The sequence below is a fragment of the Bos indicus genome, chromosome 15 (assembly GCF_029378745.1).
Source record: "Bos indicus isolate NIAB-ARS_2022 breed Sahiwal x Tharparkar chromosome 15, NIAB-ARS_B.indTharparkar_mat_pri_1.0, whole genome shotgun sequence".
Classification (NCBI taxonomy): Eukaryota; Metazoa; Chordata; class Mammalia; order Artiodactyla; family Bovidae; genus Bos; species Bos indicus.
Window position 1 is genome coordinate 78,542,096 of NC_091774.1, and position 12,510 is coordinate 78,554,605.

General features: G+C 43.3%; 1 protein-coding gene across 2 annotated transcripts in view; it reads left to right on the forward strand.

Moving 5' to 3' along the window:
- The window catches only part of LOC109569227 (olfactory receptor 4C12-like), a 177,282-nt gene that overhangs the window by 69,846 nt on the left and 94,926 nt on the right, over positions 1-12,510 (forward strand). The gene's annotated exons all lie outside the window — the stretch shown is intronic.

Sequence of the window (12,510 nt, forward strand, 5' to 3'; positions counted from 1 at the left end):
ACATGAAAACTACAACTACATATATAGTGACTCTGCCTGTAGTCAACCTGGGTGCTAGCAGAATTCTCCTACCACCAAAGCTGTGAAGAAACATCCACATGGAGTCTGCTAGTAAGGGAGGAGAAGCAGTCTGGCCAGGACGCATACTTCCCAGGGGCACACACGAGAGTGTGTTACAGGGTCAGGAATCCTCCCTGGGGAGTGAGGATTTCGACCTACACCTTAGGTACCCCAGCCCTTTGGTTCTGATACTGGTAAGACAAGCCTCTTAACTGGAAAACCGGTGAGGATTACTGGAGGACTGTGAGAGACTCTGCTCTTGAAAACAACACACACACATATTTGCTTACTTCCAGTCACAGCTCGAAGGCAGCGGGTCAAAAGCTGCCTGTTGCTCCTGCTGGCTCACCAGGGTCACCCCAGTGTCCCCAGGTCCCCACCGGGCTCCTGTTGCAGCCCCTCCTGCTCTGGTGCTTCTTCCCACAAAAGCAGGGGCTGCCATTGCCAGTGAAGGGGTGCAGACTTTGAGGGAACAAAGTCAGCTTGGACTCTGGCCCCACTTCTGACTGGGGAGGAGGCAGCCACTGTCAGTGCACGCCTTGGTGCACGTCCTGGAGAGGGAGCGAGACTAGCTCCCGAGCGGAGATGGCCCCCGCCAGAGCGTCTGTCACCGTGCACACTCTCTGAAGGCAGAGGGGGAGGCGGTAGCATAGAGACCTCCACCCCTGGGGCGTGCATCCCCTGTGCACACTAGGGAGGGAGTGGGACAAGCCCAGTGGTGTGGCACCCACTGCTCAGACCCCAGTCCATCCTGTAACTAAGGTACACACGTGTGTGCATGCTAAGTCACTCCAGTTGTGTCCACCTCTTTATGATCCCATGGGCTGTGTGTAGCCCATTGGCTTCTCTGTCCATGGGGTTCTCCAAGAATACTAGAGTGGGTTGCCATGCCCTTCACCAGATCTTCCTGATCCAGGGATCGAAACTGCGTCTCTTATCTGTTGCGTTTGGTAGGCAGGTTCTTTACCACCAGCACCACCTGGGAAGTGCAGCTGCAAGACCTCACACCCCAGCAAGGTCCCAGACCAGGGAGGAGACTGCCATCAAACCTGGGAGGAGCCCGGTGTTCTCAGGGCTCCTGCTTCACCTCCTTGGGCCAGAGTCCACCTCCAACAGGGCGGTGACGGCCACTGCACACAGGGGAAGCTCTGCCTCCAAGCCACGGGGCACACAGACTGCACAGAGCTGCTTCCTCAAAAGGACATGCTTTCACCACTGGCATAGGTGACAGCTTCACTTAATTTCAAAGAGAAAGGTAAACAAAATGAGAAGACAAAGGGACAGGTTTCACATGAAAGAACAAGAAAATAAACCATGAAAAAATCTGAGTGAAACAGAGAAATAACTTGCCTGATAAAGAGTTTGAATCAATCGTAACTGAACTTGGGAAAAGAACAGTTGAACACAGTGGGAATTTTAACAAAGGTTAAGGAAGTATAAAAACCAATCAGAGCTGAAGAATACAATAAATGAAGTGAAAACTACACTAAAGGGAATTAACAGCAGATTAGATGGTTCAGAAGAATATATAAGCGATCTGGTAGATAGAATAATAGAAAACACTCAACCAGAACAGCAAAAAGACAGATTTAGAAAAACGAGAATAATTTTCGGAACTCTGTGACAACATCAAGCATACCAACATTCGCATTTTAGGAGTCCCAGGATAAAAGAGAGAGAAAAATGTATTCAATACTTTGAATTCCCACAGCACTTAGCTAGAATCTTTTCAAGTCTTTGCTCCCTAAATTTCAGTGTTTATTTTTCTTACTCCTCCAGCCCTGACTCTGCCCCTAGACTTTAACTCTTGGGTATATGGCATGAATCTTACTCATTTTTATACCTTGCTCTTAATGATATCTAGTAAACCGTAATAAATATATGGTCTATTAAATTTCCAGAAGTCAGTAGTGCTTCAGATTGTAAGTGGACAGTGGTTGTTACATCTGTATCTTCGCCTCAACTATCTAATTAATAAACTGATATTATACTGCTTGAGACCAAATCAATAATCACTGCTTAATTTTTTCTGAGAATAACATACATTGGCTGGAGAATCCAAAGGACAGGATCCTGGCAGGCTACAGTCCATTGGGTCGCAGAGTCAGCTATGACTGAGGTCACTTAGAACACACACACGTTATATATGCATACGAAAAGAACATGTATTATGTATATATTTTACTATTATCCAAGAGATTTCATATATTTTATCTCCATTTCATCCTAAAATGCTCTGGTGATGTAGGTGTGAGTCTCCTGCTTTATAGATAACGAGGCTGAGGCTTTGGGAGGTAGGTGCCTTGATCCAGGTCAGAGAGTTAGGTCCCCCAAAGGCTGAACTCAAACCCAGGACTGTCTGATTTCTAAGTTCTTGCTCTCTCTGTGTATCCCTCTGCTTCTCTTTAAGGATCACAGAGCACAAACACATCTAAGTCTCTGGATTCCAAAACTGAGGTTTCATAATCTCTGTTACTGTCAGGTGTTTTTCTGTGGAATCACTTCAACGTAAATGAAAAGTGTTTCTTAGAAATACAGCCTGAACTGCCTTCTGGTCGCAAGTATTCCTGGGTCCACAGAAAACCAGGGCCTGAGATGCCAGATCTGGAAATGGTGAGCTGAAACACCAGGGAGACACGGTGCTCCTCGCAGCTCAGCCTCTGATTCTCACGAAAGGAAAAGCTCACTGAGCTGCAAGGCTTAGCTAATATATAGGATCAAAATGCCTTATGTTGGTCAAGAAGAATTTTTCAAATGCTGAAAAAGGCAGCATTCTTGAGACTGACACACGTTTCAGAAAATGGGAAATAGAAGTCAAACACTAATATGAGTTGAGTATCCTCTATTCAATTTCCTAAAATTAGACCTGAAGGGCACTGCCCCATAGGTAGGACAATGCTCACTTTGCAGTTGAGGAAACTTCAGGTCAAGGACTCTTCCAAAGCCCTGGTTGTTTTTTCTGAACCAGCTGTTTGTGAACCATGAGTTAGAACCCAGAGTTCTTCAGGCACCTCAGGGATTGGTGAAGAGGCAGAGCAGGAGAGGACAAGATGCAGTCAAACAGGTCCTTGTGGGACTTCAATTAAAGCAGCAGATTATCTTGTTTCTTTTTGAAAAATAAGCTTTACATGTAAGATTTATGTTCATAAAAGATAGTCAAATCCTTTAAGAAACTTAAAAAAAACATTGTAAAATATTCTGTCTACATGTCTTTCTTGATTTCTTCATAGTCAGGTTCTGCAGCTTGGTATGGAGTGACAGGCTTTAGGAAACGACCATTCTGAGCAGGGGGAGCAGAGCCAAGCCTTCTTCTTTAAAACTAGATCATTTTTCAAGCGGATTTTTAAAACACTTTATTTTATGCTAGAGTATAGCTGACTTAATACTGTTGTGAGAGTTTCAGGTGGACACCAAAGGGAGCAGCCATACGTATACATGTATCCATTCTCCCCCAGACTTCCTTCCTATCCAGGCTGCCCCATAACATTGAGCAGAGTTCTCTGTGCTCTACAGAAAGTCCTTGTTCCTTCTAAAGTCCAAGTCCAGAAAATCAGGGCAAGAGGTTCCTCAGTGAGAGTGAAGGCATGCCTCAGAAAAGATAGTGTGCCCAATCAGGGCGAACTCTCCTGAACATGCAGTGTTGACTCAGCCTGCCCTGAAATTGCCTCACTGCCGGGATCCAGCGAGAGACATTCCACTCGTGACAAAGGTCATGAGGAAGGAGGCTCGGCATACGCAAAGGCGGGATCGAGCCTCAGGAGTCCCCCCGGATATTCTCGAGCATCTACCCCCAAAAAACCAGAGTCTGCCTACTTTATTGCTTTGTGCTCTCACCTCTGACTTTACTGGGGGCTGTCCCCTACCACCATCTCGCTCTCTCTGTCAAAGAGTTAACTTACAGCTCCAATTAATAAAAGTTCCTGGGCAATTAGGAGTGTTTAAATCCAAACCCCTCAGATGGCTCTCTAACTCGCCTGACAAATTTACCCGGACTCCTACAGCTATGCATACGATTGTTTACAGTCTCCCAGCCTCGAGAGGCACGGGAAGCTTAAGATATTCAAATAGCTTAGAGCCTCTCAGAGAGTTAGAAACTGTCAGAATAAAACTAGTAAAAAATTTCATTGATGAGCCAATGCTTGTTGCCAAGTTTTCACATCCCCTGAATTGTATCCTTGAATGTGTATTAATTAATATAGTTGGTATGTAGAAAAAATAAGTAGTGGCCTTGGTGTTAGTAACTTTAGACCCTTAAGGTAATAAATTCTTTCCTTTGTTGTAAACCCATTACACATCCGCCCTATAGGAATGCAATTTTATCTTCGGAAGATGGCGCCAAACCTTAAAATAATTACTCTTAGAGAAAATAAATCTTACGGTTGATAAGTCTTTGTCAAGAGTCATAAAATGTTAATAAGCCTTCTGGCCAGAAGATGATGTAAATCACCTAAACCATTTGTATACGATAAATTTGCAGGAAAGAAACCCTGGTTTTTGATAAGGATCAAAGACTGCTGACTTTGCATCCCCTATTATCCTCTATGTGTAACTTAGGGTATAAAAGCCCCTGTTGAAAATAAAGCTACGGGCCTTGCTCACCAGCGCTTGGTCTCCCCATGTCATTCTTCCCCTTAACTTCCAGCTGAGTCTCCATCTGCAGCACGGATATCCTCTGTGACCATTTATTTGCCTGGGCTTCTAAGACCCACTCAAGAAGGTGTCTAAGGTGGGGCACCTTCCTCTATTTGAGAGGGCGCCTGTGGCCTCCGTGGTCAGAGCTAACCTGGTGTCACGGGTTATATTGATTTTCCGTGTAAACCAAGCTACTCAGCTTCTTTTCTCCACTGAATTTTCCTACTGAGCTATCCTCATTCTATTACTCTTTATATCTTTGATAAATAAATAAATAAATAGGTCGCCAAAGCCGTCTCTCCTTCGAATACCCTGGATCAGCTGGGGCTGGACCTCGGCACCTCACCTCTTAGGATGACGTCACTATTGCATTTTTCTCTTATGACTGCAGACTGTGCCACAGGACGTGTAGTGTTCAGTCGTCTTCATAAACCTTTATTTATTTATTTATTTATTTTCATTTTGTGAACTGTATAGAACTAGACCAACTTGCCCCTTAGGTATCCTAAGTTTTATGATTCTTTGTAATTGAAATTTAATAAAAATGTTTTGAAATAAATAGAAGTAAAAGAGAACCTTGGAATTAAATCCTATGGCAGTGGCCTTGTAAACTAATCTCCTACTTGACTCTAACGTGCAACCATTGAGATCTAATAATACTTGATATTTATTAAGCACCTCAGTTCAGTTTAGTTCAGTTCAGTCGCTCAGTTGTGTCTGACTCTTTGTGACTCCATGAACTGCAGCATGCCAGGCCTCTCTGTCCATCATGAACTTCAGGAGTCAACCCAAACCCATGTCCATTGAGTCGGTGATGCCATCCAACCATCTCATCCTCTGTTGTCCCCTTCTTCTGTCTTCAATCTTTCCCAGCATCAGGATCTTTTCCAACGAGTCAGTTCTTTGCATCAGGTGGTCAAAGTATTGGAGCTTCAGCTTCAGCATCAGTCCTTTCAATGATTATTCAGGACTTATTTCCTTCAGTATTGACTGGTTTTATCTCCCTGCAGTCCAAGGGACTCTCAAGAGTCTTCTCCAACACCACAGTTCAAAAGCATTAATTCTTCAGTGCTCAGCTTTCTTTATAGTCCAACTCTCATATCATGACTACTGATATGAGAGTCTCCATTCATGACTACTGCAGAAACCATAGCTTTGACAGCTTTTTAATATCCTGTCTAGGTTGGTCATAACTTTTCTTCCAAGGAGCAAGCGTCTTTTAATTTCATGGCTGCAGTCACTGTCTACAGTGATTCTGGAGCCCAAGAAAATAAAGTCTGTCACTGTTTCCATTGTTTCCCCATCTATTTGCCATGAGGTTATGGGACCAGATGCCATCATCTTAGTTTTCTGAATGGAGGGAAAGAGGCCAGAAAATGAGGAATTGTGGTCTGAACAATGGAATATGTTTACCAAATTACTTCATCTTTTTCTTCTGGGCACACAAGCTGCCTTTCCTGGCCCTCTTACATCCACATGGGGTCTTGTTACTAATAGGTGGAAATAATATACCTGTTTAGGCTTGGTCCATAAAATGTCCCTAGTAATCCTCAATTTAACTTTGATGACTGGCTAGCTGGGCGCACATGACCCAGCAGATGGTCCTGAAGCCCCAGGAGACCAGAGGTACCACAGATTGCCATGGGCCTGTTACTGATGGTCATAGCTTGGTGGACAGCTCTCCCCAAAACCTGCAAATCTGCATTGGACTTAGTATGAATGAGAAATAAACTTTCACTGGGATTAGTTCAGTTCAGTCACTCAGTTGTGTCCAACATGAACTGCAGCACGCCAGGCCTCCCTGTACATCACCAACTCCCGGAGTTTACCCAAACCCGTGTCCATCGAGTAGGTGATGCCATCCAACCATCTCATCCTCTGTTGTCCCCTTCTCCTCCTGCCCTCAATCTTTCCCAGCATCAGGGTCTTTTCAAATGAATCAGCTCTTTGCAAAATGTGGCCAAAGTATTGGAGTTTCAGCTTCAACATCAGTCCTTCCAATGAACACCCAAGACTAATCTCCTTTAAGAAGGACTGGTTTGATCTCCTTGCAGTCCAAGGGACTCTCAAGAGTCTTCTCCAACACCACAGTTCAAAAACATCAATTCTTCAGCACTCAGCTTTCTTTAGAGTCCAACTACACATCCATACATGACTACTGGAAAAACCATAGCCTTGACTAGATGGACCTTTGTTGGCAAAGTAATGTCTCTGCTTTTGAATATGCTATCTAGGTTGCTCATAACTTTCCTTCCAAGGAGTAAGCATCTTTTAATTTCATGGCTGCAATCATCATCTGCAGTGATTTTGTAGCCCAGAAAAATAAAGTCAGATACTGTTTCCACTGTTTCCCCATCTATTTCCTTGAAGTGATGGGACCAGATGCCATGATCTTTGTTTTCTGAATGTTGAGCTTTAAGCCAACTTTTTCATTCTCCTCTTTCACTTTCATCAAGATGCTCTTTAGTTCCTCTTTCTGCCATAAGGGTCGTGTCATCTGCATATCTGAGGTTATTGATATTTCTCCCGGCAATCTTGATTCCAGCTTGTGCTTTGTCCAGCCCAGCATTTCTCATGATGTACTCTGCATATAAGTTAAATAAACAGTTGACAATATACAGCCTTGACATACTTCTTTTCCTATTTGGAACCAGTCTGTTGTTCCATGTCCAGTTCTAACTGTTGCTTCCTGACCTGCATATAGGTTTCTCAAGAGGCAGGTCAGGTGGTCTGGTATTCCCATCTCTTTCAGAATTTTCCACAGCTTATAGTGATCCACACAGTCAAAGGCTTTGCCATAGTCAATCAAGCAGAAATAGATGTTTTTCTGGAACTCTCTTGCTTTTTCCATGATCCAGCGGATGTTGGCAATTTGGTCTCTGGTTCCTCTGCCTTTTCTAAAACCAGCTTGAACATCTGGAAGTTCCCAGTTCACGTATTGCTGAAGCCTGGCTTGGAGAATTTTGAACATTACTTTACTAGCATGTGAGATGAGTGCAATTGTGCGGTAGTTTGAGCATTCTTTGGCATTGCATTACTTTGGGATTGAAATGAAAACTGATCTTTTCCAGTCTTGTGGCCACTGATGAGTTTTCCAAATTTGCTGGCATATTGAGTGCAGCACTTTCATAGCATCATCTTTCAGGATTTGAAATAGCTCAACTGGAATTCCATCACCTCCTCTAGCTTTGTTCATAGTGATGCTTTCTAAGGCCTATTTGACTTCACATTCCAGGATGTCTGGCTCCAGGTGAGTGATCACACCATCATGATTATCTGGGTCATGAAGATCTTTTTTGTACAGTTCTTCTTACCACCTCTTCTTGATATCTTCTGCTTCTGATAGGTCCATACCATTTCTGTCCTTTATTGAGCCCATCTTTGCATGCAATGTTCCCTTGGTATCTCTGATTTTCTTGAAGAGATCTCTAGTCTTTCCCATCCTGTTGTTTTCCTCTATTTCTTTGCATTGATCACTGAGGAAGGCTTTCTTATCTTTCCTTGCTATTCTTTGGAACTTTGCATTCAAATAGGAATATCTTTCCTTTTCTGCTTTGCTTCTCACTTGCCTTCTTTTCACAGCCATTTGCAAGGCCTTCTCAGAAGCCATTTTGTTTTTTTGCATCTCTTTTTCTTGGGGATGGTCTTGATTCCTGTCTCTTGTACAATGTTATGAACCTCCATCCATTGTTCATCAGGCACTATTTATCAGATCTAGTACCTTAAATCTGTTTATCACTTCCACTGTGTAATCATAAGGGATTTGATTTAGATCATACCTGAATAGGCTAGTGGTTTTCTCCACTTTCTTCAATTTCAGTCTGTATTTGGCAATAAGGAGTTCATGGTCTGAGCCACAGTCAGCTCCTGGTCTTTTTTTGCTGACTGTATAGAGCTTCTTCATCTTTGGCTGCAAAGAATATAGTCAATCTGATTTTGGTGTCAACCATCTGGTGATGTCCATGTGTAGAGTCTTCTTCTGTGTTGTTGGAAGAGGGTGTTTGCTATGACCAGTGCATTCTCTTGGCATAACTCTATTAGCCTTTGCCCTGCTTCATTCTGTATTCCAAGGCCAAATTTGCCTGTTACTCCAGGTGTTTTTTGACTTCCTACTTTTGCATTCCAGTCCCCTATAATGAAAAGGACATTTTTTGGGGTGTTAGTTCTAGAAGTTCTTGTAGGTCTTCATAGAACTGTGCAACTTCAGCTTCTTCAGCATTACTGGTTGGGGCATAGACTTGGATTACTGTGATATTGAATGGTTTGCCTTGGAAATGAATAGAGATCATTCTGTCATTTTTGAGATTGCATCCACGTACTGCATTTGGGACTCTTTTGTTGACTATGATGGCTACTCCATTTCCTCTAAGGGATTTTCCCACAGAGGTAGATATAATGGTCATCTGAGTTAAATTCACCCATTACAGTCCATCTTAGTTCACTGATTCCTAGAATGTCGATATCCACTATTGTCATCTCCTGTTTGGCCACTTCCAATTTGCCTTGATTCATGGACCTAACATTCCAGGTTCCTATGCAATATTACTCTTTACAGCATTGAACCCTGCTTCCATCACCAGTCCCATTCACACCTGTGTATTGTTTTTGCTTTGACTCCATCCCTTCATTCTTTCTGGAGTTATTTCTCCATTAGCATTTTGGGCACCTACCAACCTGGGGAGTTCCTGTTTTCAGTGTCCTATCTTTTTGTGTTTTCATACTGCTCATGGGGTTCTCAAGGCAAGAATACTGAAGTGGTTTGCCATTCCCTTCTCCAGTGGACCACATTCTGTCAGACCTCTCCACCATGACACAGCTGTCTTGGGTGGTCCCACACGGCATGGCTTAGTTTCATTGAATTAAACAAGGCTGTGGTCACTGGGGTTAGGCCACTGAATTTTGGGCTATTTTGTACTACAACAGCATTTCTAGCCCATGACAATTAATACAGATAATAGAGTTGCTAATGAATTTATTTGATAACGTGAAGAATGGAAGAGGTAGGGATAGGGGCACCTAGGAAGGACTGGATGAATGGACCATTCCGAGGAGCACTATTCATGAGACCAGGAGCTGTCCTGGATAGAACTCTTGCTGTGCTGCCCCATGTCTCTAACCTCTGGACGCCTCCCCACAATGCCCCCAGCTACCTGGTGCCGAGGGTGAATGCAGCACAACTACTGCATTAGTGGTGGAGGAACACCCTTACTTGGGAGAATTTCTGAAATGAGGAAACTTAGACCTCTGAGCTGAATTAATGATTGCTAAGGCAGCAGTGTATTACAGAGTAAATGAACACTGATAACCACATCTGCCCTGCCTTCTATTAATACATAACATTCTGATCAAAAAAGTGTTAATGGATGAGCCAATCCTTTGCAAAATTCAATGCACAGATAAGAGAAAGCACAATTCTTACTATTCAGTTCAGTTCAGTTCGGTTCAGTCGCTCAATCGTGTCTGACTCTTTGTGACCCCATGGACCACAGCACTCCAGGCCTCCCTGTCCATCACCAACTCCCAGAGTCTACTCAAACTCATGTCCATTGAGCTGGTGATGCCATCCACCCATCTCATCCTCTGTTGTCCCCTTCTCTTCCTGTCTTCAAACTTTCCCAGCATCAGGGCCTTTTCAAATGAGTCAGCTCTTCCCATCAGGTGGCCAAAGTATTAGAGTTTCAGCTTCAATATCAGTTCTTCCAATGAACACCCAGGAGTGATCTCCTTTAGGATGGACTGTTTGGATCTCCTTGCATTCCAAGGGACTCTCAAGAGTCTTCTCCAACACCACAGTTCAAAAGCATCAAGTCTTTGGCACTCAGCTTTCTTTATAGTCCAACTCTCACATCCACACATGACCACTGGAAAAACCATAGCCTTGACTAGATGGACCTTTGTTGGCAAAGTAATGTCTCTGCTTTTAACAGTGTTTAACTCCAAGGTGCCCCTAGGTTATATTGTTGAAATCATGAAAAATCTTCCTGATCCCAAATTATATCCCCCTAAATGAGTCATTATGCCTACTAGATTGACCATGCCATGGGGGAGGAAGCCATGTTTTTTTTTTTTTTTCTATATGACCCTCCTTAACCTGAAACCTCATTGTATAGAATGTCCAGCTCAAACGTGTCAGTTCCTCTTGGATGGAAGGATGAGCAGATGGGATGAAGGTCAGAGTGGTGTGGTGACTTTGACAAGGCTGTACATTTTCCGAGATGGATCCTAGCTCTTAATTTCCACCATTTCCTCACACTTTCATTACCTTTTCTGAGGTGTGTGTCTCTTTTCTTTAAAATGAGAAGTTAGATTTATAAACTTTCAAACGTCCCTACCAGATTTTATATCCCACTATTTCAAGAAAAAATAATGGATTGCATATAGTTTCATTTTTACAGTTCCCTAATGTACCCTCTGGGTATAAAACGACCAATGGGAGGAGGAAAGAGACAAATGTGTGAAGCAGGCGGCATCATGTGATAGCATGCTAAGGTTTAGAGCCAAGCCCTGAAGGCCATCGTTGGCGAGTGGCGATGCTGAAAAAGTCACAGAAGGAAGAGGGCCTCTAGGTGGTCTATGGCCACTAGGGGAGGTGAAGGGAACATTTTAGAAGATTTTCAGTTTCACGCTATAAAAAATGAGCCTTAATAAGTCTTTCAACATACTAAAGACGATAGCAAAAGTCATATTTGGAGTGGGTACCACTGATTTTTTAAGAAAAGATTTCCATTATCATTTGACTTTTATAAATCTAGGTCTCTGAATCTCTAAAAAGAAGTTGAGGCAGAGAAGATCTAAGCTGCACTGTTTAGGTTATTTGTACCTAATAAAATATACTAGTAACAGAATAAAGTATAGTAAAATAAAAGGCTGATTATTTTGAGTGAAGAAGTTGTAAGGATGCTAACTGATTCTTTCTCTCTCTCCAAAGAACTGGAGGTAGACATGTAGGGCTATGGACAGAGGGAAGAGAAGATCCAGCAGATGTGATGGGGCCAGAAGAAGCACCCTTGAGAGATGGGGGCGACCTGATCTAGAGACTCCCTAGGATGGACGTGGTGTGGTTGGTGGCCGCTGAGAGCACTGGTGCCTGATATTAAGGATTTCCTTTATTTTGTTCTATTTATTTTTAATTGGAGGATAATCGCTTTACAATGTTCGGTTGGTTTCTGCCATACAACAACGTGAATCAGCCATAAGTATGGATCCTTCCCTCTTGAACCTCCCCTCCCCTGCCCTCATTTCACCTGCTCTAGTTCATCGGGATTTCCTTTATATTACTAAACTTTCTTTATGCTATCTTCGTGTCATATAATCCAGTCAAGTGTCCGTATGCTGCAATGAGGTTGCTGTAGCGGCACAGAAGTGGCGAGATGCACATGCTTGTTGTTGCTATTGTTTAGTCGCTCAGTCGTGTCCGACTCTTTGTGACCCCATGGACTGTAGCCCACTAGGCTCCTTTGTCCCTGGGATTTCCCAGGCAAGAAGAGTGGAGCGGGTTGCTGATTCCTTCTCCAGGGGATCTTCCTGACTCAGGGATCAAACCTGCGTCTCATGCACTGGCAGGGAGATTCTTCACCGCTGAGCCACCAGCGAAGCCTGAGCACATGGTTAGGGAATAGCAACACTGAAGATAATAATGATGATTGTGTTACTAACAGTAGCAGTGATAGCAAACACTTACATAGCAGTTACTGGCTGCCAGGTATTGCTCTAAGCATTTGATACAAACTCTCATCTTATCCTCATAATGACCTTATGAGGTAGGCATTATTTGTTCCCAGCTTCATCAAGATGTTATTAACATGTAGCATATGTAAG